Source organism: Bubalus kerabau, chromosome 8 (assembly GCF_029407905.1).
Source record: "Bubalus kerabau isolate K-KA32 ecotype Philippines breed swamp buffalo chromosome 8, PCC_UOA_SB_1v2, whole genome shotgun sequence".
NCBI classification, from domain to species: Eukaryota; Metazoa; Chordata; class Mammalia; order Artiodactyla; family Bovidae; genus Bubalus; species Bubalus kerabau.
Window position 1 is genome coordinate 111,742,125 of NC_073631.1, and position 13,826 is coordinate 111,755,950.

The 13,826-nt window shown below is 36.7% G+C and overlaps 1 long non-coding RNA gene across 1 annotated transcript in view; it reads right to left on the reverse strand.

The window, feature by feature from the left end:
* Positions 1-2,452: 2,452 nt before the first annotated feature.
* Positions 2,453-13,826, reverse strand: part of LOC129658748 (uncharacterized) — a 59,682-nt gene continuing 48,308 nt past the window's right edge. The window contains exon 3 of the long non-coding RNA XR_008717505.1: positions 2,453-3,344. This is a non-coding gene — a long non-coding RNA (uncharacterized LOC129658748). The remainder of the gene's footprint in view (positions 3,345-13,826) is intronic.

Sequence of the window (13,826 nt, forward strand, 5' to 3'; positions counted from 1 at the left end):
AGTAACTGGGTTCAAATCCCACTTCACTGCATCACACTATATTACTTAACTGTTCATTCTCAGGATTCTTGTGAGGATTACATGAACGAATGAATGCTTAATATTCAATGCACATAAAAATAAAATCAAAAGTAATTAAACATTAATTTTATACTGCATATTATCACAACTCCCAAACACTACATATATCTTGATTTTAGGATATAAACTTTTTATTTTGTCCCATTGTAAAGGATGGCTAATATTAAAGCTTCACTTTTTAGTAGATTATTCTTAAATGTTATAATTTTCTCCAATGAAGCAAGAGCAAATTATTGGAACACAAGAATTTTCCATCCTAAGGTAAAATATGCATTCACATGTTTTCTCATATAATTCAAATTAAATATAGCATCCAAAATTTGAAAGGGAGGTTATTCAATGTTGCTGGAGATTAAAACTTTCCTAAATGTTACCCAGTGCCAGGAGGGACAGTTAATACCACAGAAAACAGAATTAATATACAGCAGGTTTCTGAGAAGTTAGAGAAAGGACAGGAATCAATAGAGTGAGGTTTAATCAAGATAAATGAAAAGTAATTCACTAGGGAAAGACCAAATTTGAAGGAAAAAAAAAGTGAAAGCCAGAAAATTGTAGGTTTAGAGTCACTAATATAAAAAAGTGCTAAGGTGGTAGTTGTCAATAAATTTTATATGAATTTATAATAAGATAATATTGCAAACAAGGGTGAGTATTTTATCAGAAATTATTAACTGGTATATATATACATATATATATATATGACTAGGGAATAACAATTCTCTTTTCTTCTAACTACATGGATGAATCCATATGTAAAATACAATACATATTCAGTTATTCTATGGCCCTTAATTTGTGTTCCTTGAAATGGCTCTAAGGTTAGAAAAATAAAAACAGACAAGCAAACAAAAATAATCCATTTAACTGAAGAATTATAAAGCTTGTCACATACACTGGATCATCACTCCTCCTCAAACTTCATCCTTCTGTAACCTTCACTATTTTTACTACATCTACATGGATCAACTTCCTCCATTCTGTGGTCATATAAATTCAATCCATTCATCTGGGCCCACCTCAGATGTAATCTCACACTGGTGAAGTCTTGATTTCTGCTGCTAAATCCAAATGTTATACAGCCCCTGTCTGATTTCCCTCCCATGAGAAGCAGGATATGGGTTGGGAAAGTTCTAGTATGAGAGGGAAAATAGAGGGGGCTATGGGTGTGACCTGGATAAGACTGGGTCCAGAAATTGAGATTTCAGAAACATCTACATCTAAGTATGGATATGATTTCAAAGCAGTGAGAACATGCTTTGAGAGATGTTATGGAGGTTAGAAAGAGATGGTTTTTAGCAGAGATGGTTTCAGGCATTAATGACCTGAACAGACCTCACTGGAAGTATATTACTAGGCCTTTTCACCAACTATCAATGTATTTACTGTCTGTCAGCTCAAATTCTTGAAAAAGGGGGCCAGATAGTGAGACCAGATAAGCAAAATTCATTTGCTTAGTGACTCCTTCTTGGAGCGTGAGGTTAATATTTCATCAATGACCTCAGGAGATGGGGTGCACTCTTTTCTTTTTCCTTTTCCTGCAGTATTCTCATTCCAGTTTACTTATCACAAGTTGTACATATTTCCTAGAACTATATTGGCTTTAGGTAGCAGAAATTCATATAGGTACCTTAAGTTAAGCAAAACAAGGTTTGATATGAAGATGCTGAATGGTATCTTGGAAACTAAAGAGCACTGAGAACCATTGGTCCAAGGATAAAATTCTAGTAACACTTTCTCTAGATTTCATCTTTCCTTCTGTGATCACTTTCCATCTCTCATCCTTCTCTTTTTTCTTCCCTCCCTCCTCTTCTCTTTCTGACCAGCCCCCTTCGAGTCATTCTGTTCTGAAATTGCAGACGGTAGAGTCTAAAACAAAACTCTCATTAGTTCTCAAATAGCATCTCTTCTATGGTGAAACTAACCTGACCGATCTGAAAGTTTGTCCAAGTCTACATTAACTGGGTAACAAGTTTATTAGCCCAGCTATTTTTTCACCCATGGTCCAGTCATCTGTGACCCATGCTGGAGTCATATAGTAGCATAATCATGGTTACCACATAGATTAGAGTAGAAAAATGTTTCTCTCCTCTAGAGAATGAGAGAAGTGAATGCTTGTATGGTGTCAGGATGGGGCAGGTAGTGAGCAGTAGGGAGGAGATGGATGGACAGGCAGTTCAGTTACCAGATTTGGACTTATTTTCATCTAGTATGGATATTTCTATTTGTAATACCTGGCTCTTTAAAAATGTAAACAAACCACTGGGGTGCATGTATCTTTTGTAATTATGGTTTTTCTGGATATATGCCCAGGAGTGGGATTACTGGATCATATGGTAGTTTTATTTTCAGTTAAGTTTATTGCAGCACTATTGGCAGTATCCTGGAAGAATTACAGGACCTGGAAGCATTAACAGATGAGTGGATAAAGCAGATGTGGTACATACAAAGAATGAAATACTATTCAGTCACAAAAAAGAACAAAATAATGCCATTTGCAACAACATGCATGGACCTATAAATTATCATATTAAGAGAATTGTCAGACAGAGAAATCAAATATCATATTATATCACTCATATGTGGAATCTAATTTTTAAAATGATACAAATGTACCTATTTACAAAGCAGAAACAGACTCAGAAATATAAAAAATAAATTTATGGTTACCAAAGGAGAAACATAGTGGGGAAGCATAAACCTGGAGCTTCGGATTAACATACACACACTGCTGCTGCTGCTGCTGCTGCTGCTAAGTCGCTTTAGTCGTGTCTGACTTGTGCGACCCCATGGACTGCAGCCTACCAGGCTCCTCCGTCCATAGGATTTTCCAGGCAAGAGTACTGGAGTGGGGTGCCATTGCCTTCTCCGAACATACACACACTACTATATTTAAAATATTAGTAAATAATCTAGGAGGACTTACTGTTCTGTAATAACTACTCAATATTCAGGAATAATTTATATGAGAAAATATAAAAAAGAATGGATATATGTACAACTGAATCACCTTGCTATACACATGAAACTAACACAACATTGTAAATCAACTGTAATCCAATAAAATTAAGAAAATATATGAACAGAGCAGAAAAGTAGAGAGTTCAGTCTTCAAGAAACACTGCTGACCAGGTTCTTCCTGTTTCTCATTGCCGGCTTCCCGCCTCTCCACGTTGTAGAAATGACAGCTTCCAGTTTCCCTCCTGCCATTGCCAATTCCCTCCACTCTCTCTGCACATGTATTGATTGGAATTTGGGGTTTCTAACTGAAAATAGGGGATGAGTTACTGGTGGGTAAGAGTATATCCTAGGTCACTTCAGATATTTGCAGGACTTGGAACAAAATTTTGGTTGTTTCAAGGCATAGACAAAGGGTACGATAAGGAGGGGTATTTCTACTTGTATTATTTTTGGGGAGGTGGTGGCATAGCACACACGGCTCCTGGGTGTTTTTCTATCTAGTTCTAGTGGTCTTGTTATTGATGGACATTTATTACTGACTTAGTTAACTTTCACCCCTTTTTTACAATATTGTACATTTTCACCTTTTTATTTTCTTCATATTGTGAAAGTGGTAATGAAGCTTGTCTATACCAAAAAAGACAATGAAATAATGATTACAGTAAAAATCTATGCTTGCTCCTTTTGACAATGGAGTTTCTTTTCTCTCTAATTTACATCTGTTGGAAATCCTTAGCTAATTGGGAAGGACTGTTTATTTTTCTATTAACTTGATTTGATTTTTCCTCATATTCAATTTCTAAATAGCAGAGTATTTTTAAACATTATAATTAAAAATAAAATAGGTTAAATAATTCAAAAATCTATGTATTATTAAAAATAACCAGGATATCTATCTGTGCTAGTTAAATACATAATTTGTTTTAAAATGTGAGCATGAAAAACATAGTAATTTAGAAAATCAGCATGGGAAATAACTGAAAAAAAATTTTAAATAGGCTTTCCCATTTGATTACTATTTTTGAAACCCTAGCAGGATATAAAAGGAAATTAGTATTTAATAAAGAATTAGAAACAGTGGGTAGAGATTTAGTTAAGTAAATCAAAGAGAGGATTTTGAAATATGAATGAAATAGCATCAGTAGTATTTTGTGGAATATTAATAAAATCTACTAAGCGATTTCTGAAACATTTTGTGCACTTTAAGGGCTGTTGATTCTTTTAGGTAATAATGCTCCATTATATGAAGAGTCAGTATTTGGATGATACATGATGAAATAGTAGATTGTCTGAATTGGCCTTGCTTATTTGACTTGCAGGATAATATCCCCTGAATTGAGAAGCTGTATTATTATTCATTTTGAGTTGAAGTGCTAAATTAGGCTAAAAACCCAAACTCAAATGTAGCAATGCAAATTTGGAAGCACAAGAACCATTTACAGGGTCAAGAAACAATAGTAAAATCCATGCTAGCCAGTAAGTTTTTAACTTGAACTTCTCTAGTGGGGCAAAACTGGAACACCGAGATGAGAAATTCATAATTGAGGAAAGATATGTAATAAAAGAAGAAATCGGAGAAAGCTTTGGCAGATATATTTGAAACTGGTACTAGGAGGGAGGTGGGAGGGGGATTCAGGATGGGGAACACGTGTACGCCTGTGGCGGATTCATGTTGATGTATGGCAAAACCAATATAATATTGTAAAGTAATTAGCCTCCAATTAAAATAAATAAATTAAAAAATAATAATAAAACAAACGTATCTGCAGCCATCACCATTGTAACCTAAAAACTTAGCAAAAGACTTCTCAATGCCATTGCAATTCCAAATATTTCTACCAGTAAGAGCCCCCCATTGTCCTCCATCCCAGTGGACTGAACTGAATTTTGCTACTATTCTCTTGTTTCTCCTTAAAATTTTACAACATACACATTCTTAAAACAATGCATTATTAGGTTTTGTAGTTTCTGAATTTTTAAAATTGAATTCATAATAAATGAGACGTTTGAAATTTGCATCTTTCACTCCACTCCACATTTTAAAGATTCAGTCATGTGGATGTATAAACCTATAGTCCATTAACTTTCACTGTAGTATAAGAATCTACTTTGTGGATATGTCATAATTTATTCATTCCTCTGTTGACAGAACTTGTTTAGCTTTTATCATTTTTAAAAATCAGAAGCAATGCTCTTGTGAAGATTCCTGTATATATTTACTGGTGCACACCTGAAACAGTTTCTCCAGAGCGGCACTCTAACCAGACTTGCTGTACTGAAGGAAATGTGCTGTGTACACTTCGTAACATCACAGGCAATACCTCTATAGGGCTTCTGAGCACTTTCAATGTGTGGTTAGTACCACTGAGGAACTGAATTTTTAATCTAACTTAATTTTTTAAAATGGACTTTATGCATTTAATTTCCTGTCCCAACTCTAGAATCAGCCATTTCTCCAAGGAGCCTGGTTCCTTTATTTAGTAAATGGTGTTAGAGACAAGTATTTGGGTACTAGGTCTGCTTGTTACTATTGGGTACTCTAATTTTCCAATAGTCGTGTACGGATGTGAGAGTTGGACCATAAAGAAGGCTGAGTGATGAAGAATTGATGCTTTCCAATTGCGGTGCTGGAGAAGACTCTTGAGAGTCCTTGGACTGCAAAGAGATCAAACCAATCCATCTTAAAGGAGATCAACCCTGAATATTCATTGGAAGGACTGTTGCTGAAGCTGAAGCTCTAATGCTTTGGCCACCTGATGTGAAAAGCTGATTCACTGGAAAAGACCCTGGGAAACATTGAGAACAGGAGGAGAAGCGGGCAACAGAGGATGAGATGGTTGGATGGCATCACTGCCTCAGTGGTTATGAGTCTGAGCAAACTCTGGGAGATAGCGAAGGACAGAGAAGCCTGGTGTGCTGTAGTCCATGGGGTCGAAAGAGTCAGACAGGACTGAGAGACTGAACAGAGAACAACTGTTTCTGAAGTATATGTACTCACTTACACTCCCAGTAGCAAAGTTCAAGTCTTGGGAGCTCCACATTTCACCAATATTTTGTAATTTCAGATTTTCAAGCTTTTCCAGTATGGTGACATCTTTATTTTTAGCACTACTGCTTTCCTTCTAGAAAGCAATTTAGGGGGGAAGTCTTTCTGGATTTTTTTTTTTAACTTTTATAAAGATTTGTACATTAGTATTATAAACAGATAAATTTTTAACTGCATATTCATATACTGGCTTTATTTTGAAAAGGCTTGAAAGCAATTTTGTTGTTGTTCAGTTGCTCAGTTAGTCCAACTCTTTGTGACCCCATGGAGTGCAGCATGCCAGGCTTCCCTGTCCATCACCAACTGCCAGAGTTTGCTCAAACCCATGTCCATTGAATCAGTGGTGCCATCCAACCATCTCATCCTGTTTCATCCCTTTCTCCTCCCGCCTTCAATCTTTCCCAGCATCAGGGTCTTTTCTAATGAGTCGGCTCTTCACATCAGGTAGCCAAAGGAACTTCAGTTTCAGCATCAGTCCTTCTAATGAATATCCAGGAAAGCAATTACAAGACAGTATAAAATAGGAAAGTACTTATTTTGGCCCAATCTACCTCCAGAAAGAGCTCTCTTTTATCCAGAGAAGTAATTATTTACTATAATTGTCTTACATCAGTGGTATTTTGAAGAAAAGGAAAAAATCAAAGCAGTGTCCTTAATTAAGTATAGAAAGTGCCTGCATTACAGGAAAGCAAGGTCATCTATTGACTGAATTAATTGGTCCAAAACAGAAATTTTAGAAGCATTCTTGCCTTAGAAATATAAGTTCTTACATATACATCCATTTCATTTTCTCTAAAATTTGGAAAGAGTAGAAAGAATTGTTTCCTGCAGCAGGCTAGGCTGGATTCTGAGGGAATAGCATTTGAAATTCACATGATGGGATGATGTCAGCCATCATCAGCTTAAAACGTTCATGATAGCAACATAAAACAACATTGAAAATAAATTGTTGATAAAGTAGGGAAAAAGTGAAAGTTGGAGTGGGAAAAATAAAATGAAGCAAATGTGAGTATAAATCAATGAAGTATTTGTACCCCTCCCACCCATAAAATCACCTGGGAGTTGTGTGTGTGTGTGTGTGTGTGTGTGAGCTCAGTCATGTCTGACTCTTTGGGACCCCATGGACTGAACTGCTGGGCTCCTCTGTCCATGGAATTTTCCAGGCAAGAATACTGGAGTGGTTGCCATTACCTACTCCAGGGAATCTTCCCAACCCAGGGATCGAACCTGAGTCTCTGTCTCCTGCATTGGCAGGTGGATTCTTTACCAGCTGTGCCACTTAGAAGTTGGGAGGTGTTTCTCCTCACCTTTCTCAAAATTATCCTCTAAGTTATTGCTATGGTTCATCCAATCCCTTTATTATTTGAAATTCTGAACCTACCTTATGAAACACAGTTCTAAGGGAAAATGATTTAGCCCTGCTCGGTTGATACAAAGGAAGGGGGTGATATAAGTTTTGAAAATAAGTATTCAACAGATAAAAATTCAAATTCTTTATGAATCTCTGCTCTGCTCAAGGCATTACTACATGAAAAGATATTGCACTTAAGAAGGAAATCAATATCAGCCTGTAGAAAACCCAAGTGAAAACATCTTGAAGGAAGTCTGGCATTCAGTAGAAAGTTCACATTTAAAGCCTTCTAATTGTCCAGTGAAAAGAAATACTGATACTTGACCTTCTTTAGATCATAGCCCATTAGAAGGGTTTTATAACTGTGATCACAACAGTAAGGATAAAATAAGAAAGTGTTTCCTAAAGTTAATCTGTATTATATAATGCTATAAGAGACTAGTAATTGACATGAAAGTGTGTACAATGTACAAAACACATCTATGCATTAAAGAACTTCATCTTGGAGAATCTTTTTGGTTTGAATTTGCAAAGGGAATTCACAGTTCTACTTATGCTAAAGTCCTTAAAGTGAAGGTTTAATATTTCCTCATTTTTATATTTAGAAGTCTTTCAAAGTTTTATCATTATGTTGTTCTTATCCCAATTATGTCCAATTTCCTTTTCCGTCTCTTTTAACCTGATGTTATCTGAAAAATATACTGGAAAAAACAAAACAAAATTCATTGACATAATTTTTTTTCTTTTTTTCCCTGTTTATTTATTTATTTATTTTACTTTACAATATTGTATTGGTTTTGTCATACATTGACTTGAATCTGCCATGGGTGTACATGTGTTCCCCATCCTGAACCCCCCTTCCACCTCCCTCCCCACCCCATCCCTCTGGGTCATCCCAGTGCACCAGCCCCGAGCACCCTGTATCATGCATCGAACCTGGACTGGCGATTCGTTTCACATATGATAATTTACATGTTTCAATGCCATTCTCCCATATCATCCCGCCCTTGCCCTCTCCCACAGAGTCTAAAAGACTGTTCTATACATCTGTGTCTCTTTTGCTGTATCACATACAGGGTTATCGTTTCCATCTTACTAAATTCCATATATATGCATTAGTATACTGTATTGATGTTTTTCTTTCTGGCTTGTTATAATATTTTTTTAAAAAGAAAACTTTAAAAAAATTATAAAGTTTGACCTTACCTACTATGTATTATTGAGGATGTTAGAATGACAAAAAATCTCTTATGTATATGATAGAGGTATAAATCAGTAAAAGAGTTTGAGGAATAATTTGGCTATATCTAGCAAGGCTGAAAATAACCCTATAACCAGGAATTACATCATTCCTGCCCATGAATTGAAGGATATATATAGAATATTCATTACTATGCTGTTTGCAATAAAGCTGAAAACACCAAAAATACCCAACAATAGAAGAATAGGTACATTGTAGTATATTCTTATAAGTGATTAATACTAATAGCAGTTAAAGTGAATAAACCAGATGTATATCAATATGTATAAATCTCAAAAAACAACTTTGAACAAAGAACACAAGTTGTATAAGGCCACATAAAAAATGAGACAATTTATACATAATTTGGATAGTTTGAAACAACACTATATAGTTTAAGAACATCCAGTTTTTGGTGGTGTGTGTGCTCAGTCCTGTCTGACTCTTTTGCAACCTCATGGACAGTAGCTCACCAGGCTCTTCTGTCCATGGAATTTTCCAGGTGAGAATGCAGGAGTGGGTTGCCATTTCCTACTCCAGGGGATCTTCCCAACTCAGGGATAGAACCTGCATCTCCTGCATTGGCAGGTGATTCTTTACCAGTGAGTCGCCTAGGAAGTCCCACCCACTTTATTGTCAAAGTAGAAAAACATGAAAGGAAAGAATATGTCAAATAAGGGAAGTAATTATCAACAGAAAGGAGAAAGGTGCAACATTTATATTTGTAAATTTTTTTTATTATTTTAGTACACCTAGTTCAGTGTATTATAACTTTCTACATATATTTTGTACGACTGAAAATATTTCATAATAGGAAAAAAATCTTTTTTGGGGTTATTCTTCTATAGTGTTTGTTGCCCAAAGTAAACCTGTTCACTTCACAGAGAGTTAATTCTCTGGTCTTTAAATATGAAAAACCTACTTTTTAAAGATGTTTACCCTAATTGTCTTTTTTTTTTTTTTTGCAGTGAAATACTGTGTGTTTTGAGCTCATGAACTCCAAATGTTATACTCCCCATCTCACTCACTCATCCTAAACTTACTTAACTTTCCTGTTCTTTCCCTCCCTTCCTCCTTCCTTCCTTCCTCTTTTGTGAAAGTTTTTTTGTTTTTATTTTCTTTTTTTACTGCTTTGAGGTATGCTTTCTTGCTGTTTTATGTCTGAATGTCTCCAATTATTTAAAAATTACCTGATGAGTTGCAACTTCAGAATTTTTTGTCATTATTATGTAAACAATACTCAACAATGAAAATTATTTTAAACTATTTATCTCATGGGCATTATGGATAACTGATAAATTAGAATTTTCCCTTGGTATACAAATTATACAATATGCACTGGTAGAGATAAGTTTCTTTCTTTGAAGTCATAGAATTTTAGAAATGATTTGGAAATTAAAGAGAAAGAACACAGTGGAAGTAATGGAAACAAAGTGGATTTCTGCATCAGATTTGTTTGAATTTCAGCTCTTCCACTCATTTGTTGTATGTTTTTTGGCAAAACAGCTTATTGTTTTACTATTCTGCCTTGCCTTGTGGGCATGCTAAGTCATGTCTGACTCTGTGAGACTATTTAAAGTGTATATACCAAGGGAATATTTCATGCAAAGATGGGCATAATAAAGGACAGAAAAAGTATATGGACCTAAGAGAAGCAGAAGATATTAAGAAGAGGTGGCAAGAATACACAGAAAAGCTATACAAAAAAGATCTTAATGACCCAGATAAATGGAGAAGGCAATGGCACCCCACTCCAGTACCCTTGCCTGGAAAATCCCATGGATGGAGGAACCTGGTGGGCTGCAGTCCATGGGGTCGCTAAGAGTCAAATACGACTGAGCGTCTTCACTTTCACTTTTCACTTTCATGCATTGGAGAAGGAAATGGCAACCCACTTCAGTGTTTTTGCCTGGAGAATCCCAGGGACGGCAGAGCCTGGTGGGCTGCCGTCTATGGGGTCGGACACGATTGAAGCGACTTAGCAGCAGCAGCAGACCCAGATAACTACAATGGTGTGATCACTCACCTAGAACCAGACATTCTGGAATGTGAAGTCAAGTGGGCCTTGGAAAGCATCACTACGAACAAAGCAGTGGAGATGATGGAAGTCCAGTTGAACTATTTCAAATCCTAAAAGATGATGCTGTGGAAGTGCTGCACTCAATATGCTGGAAAATCTGGAAAACTCAGCAGTGGCCACAGGACTGGAAAAGGTTAGTTTTAGTTCCAATCCCAAAGAAAGGCAATGCCAAAGAATGATAAAATTACCTTACAAATGCACTCATTTCATATGCTAGCAAAATAATGCTCCAAATTCTCCAAGCCAGGCTTCAACAGTACATGAACAGAGAATTTCCAGATGTTCAAGATGGATTTAGAAAAGGCAGAGGAACCAGAGATCAAATTGCCAGCATTCCTTGGATCATAGAAAGAGCAGGAGAGTTTCAGAAAAACATCTACTTCAGCTTTATTGACTATGCCAAAGCCTTTGCGTGGATCATAGCAAACTGGAAAATTTTTAAAGACATGGGAATACCAGATCACCTGACCTGCCTCCTGAGAAATCTGTATGCAGGTCAAGAAGCAACAGTTAGAACTGGACATGGAACAATGGACTGGTTCCAAATTGGGAAAGGAGTACTTCAAGGCTGTATATTGTCACCATGATTATTTTAACATATGTGAAGGGTATATCATGCAAAATGCCGGGCTGGAAGAAGCACAAGCTGGAATCAAGATTGCCAGGAGGAATATCAATAACCTCAGATATGCAAATGACACCACCTTAATAGCAGAAAGTGAAAAAGAACTAGTCTCTTGGTGAAAGTGAAAGAGGAGAGTGAAAAAGTTGGCTTAAAACTCAACATTCAAAATTGAAGATCATGGCATCCAGTCCCATCACTTCATGGCAAATAGATGGGGAAACAATGGAAACAATGACAGACGTTATTTTCTTGGGTTCCCAAATCACTGCAGATGGTGACTGCAGCCATGAAATTAAAATCCACTTGCTCTTTGGAAGAAAAGCTATGACAAACATAGACAGGATAAAGCAGAGACATTACTTCCTGACAAAGGTTTGTCTAGTCAAAGCTGTGGTTTTTCCTGTAGTCATGTATGGATGTGAGAGTTCGACCACAAAGCAAGCTAAGCACCAAAAAATTGATGCTTTTGAATTGTGGTGTTGGAGCAGACTCTTGAGATTCCCTTGGACTGCAAGGAGATCAAGCCAGTCATTTGTAAAGAAAATTTGTCCTGAATATTCATTGGAAGGACTGAAGCTGAACATAACACTCCAATACTTTGGCCACCTGATGCAAAGAACTGAGTCATTGGAAAAGACCTTGATGCTGGGAAAGATTGAAGGTGGGAGGAGAAGGGGATGACAGAGGATGAAATGGTTGGATGGTATCACTGACTCTATGAACACGAGTTTGAGTAAGTTCCAGGGGTTGGTGATGGCCAGGGAAGCCTGGCGTGCTGCAGTTCATGGAGTCACAAAAGCCAGACACAACTGAGCAACTGAACGAAACTGAATAAAAATAATAAGTGTTTTTCAAATTTGATCTAACGCAGCATTTTCCAAAGTGACTTCACTTAAATCTAAAAAGAAATAGTTTCATTGTCAAATTAACGTAAGAAACTTTAGGATGACTAGTTTTGCAGGTTTAATTTTCACTGTAGATTTTCTTAGATGTTTTAATATCTGAATGTGTTTTGAGAATCCTTCAGTCAGGGAACAGTTTGAAGCAGTTCCCAAATCATCTAATTCCCCAATCTTGTTTTTTGAAAAGAACCTTTTGGAAACTTCAGCTCCAAGAATATATTTTTGGAATATACCTATTTAAAATTTAAAAATAATACATTCAAAATTTTTGTACTGATTTAGGTACATAGTAGTAGTTTCTATTGCTATTATAATCAACTTAAAAATATAAAATAAAGGGCTTTGTAGGAGAACTAAAGGGTGTCAGAGAAGAGGGAAGGCAAACAATAAGTAATTAATAAAGAAACCTTTTCCCAATTGGTTTTAGGAAAAAACCTTACTCAATACATGGGCTTTAAATTGTAGCAAAGATTTAGAGAGTTTAAAAAGTGAATGTCAGAGGTATTAGCTTTCAACACAGATATATTGAATTTCTCCTGTCTTTTCCATCAAGGTCCCATGTGCGAGTGTATTAGCTTGAGAGTAAAGAGCTCTAAATAGTCTGTAAGCACAAAGAACAAAGTGATAGAACGAGGGCCTCAATGACAAGGAAGAGGGCAGGCATTATGAAAGCAGGCATGTTGAGAATGGGATACTGAAAAAAAGATATTGGTAGGTGCTATTTATCCCTCGAATTTGATATATTTGGTTTTGTTTTTCCCCCACACATGGACAAATTCTGGTGAAAATAATGATCTCTGCTGATAATTTTTTAATTCAGGACATTTGCTTTAAAAACAGTAGGAGACTTGGATTATTTCTGGTATCTTCTAATTGTCTGGTGCTTCTGATATTATTCTATTGATTGCATTTTTCCATTGTGTGTCCCAAAGGTAGAGAAGGGCAAACAGCAATCATGAAATATGAATGAGATGCCTCATTAACCTTTGGGCTTTTGAGTACTTGGAAGCGTCTAATCTATGTCCTAGAGAAGAGAAGCCTGGAAGCACTGCAGGGGGTTGAGGGGAGAGAGGAAGGACAGCTCACTCTGTGGCTGGCAAACTCCTCTATGCCAAGTGCTGGCGTGGTGCCTGCCCTGACACCGCGGGATCCTGCATTACACTAGAGATGCTGACATTTTAGTGAACATAAATGTACTACAGGAAGCTTGTTGAAGTTCAGAATATCAGGCTCGTCTCCAAAGATTCTGATTCAGCAGCCTAAGGTAGATTTCAGGAATCTGCATTTAACAAACTCCCAGGTGATGTGTATGCAAGTGATCTGTGGACCACACTTGGAAGAACATTATCTGGCTGTTGCTCAGTCACTAAGTTGTGTCCGACTTTTTGCGACCCCATGGACTGCAGCACATCAGGCTTCCCTGTCTTTCACTATCTCTCAGAGTTTGCTCAAACTCATATCCATTGAGTCAGTGATGCCACCCAACCATCTCATCCTCTGTTGCTCCCTTCTTCTCTGGCCTTCAATCTTTCCCAGCATCAGG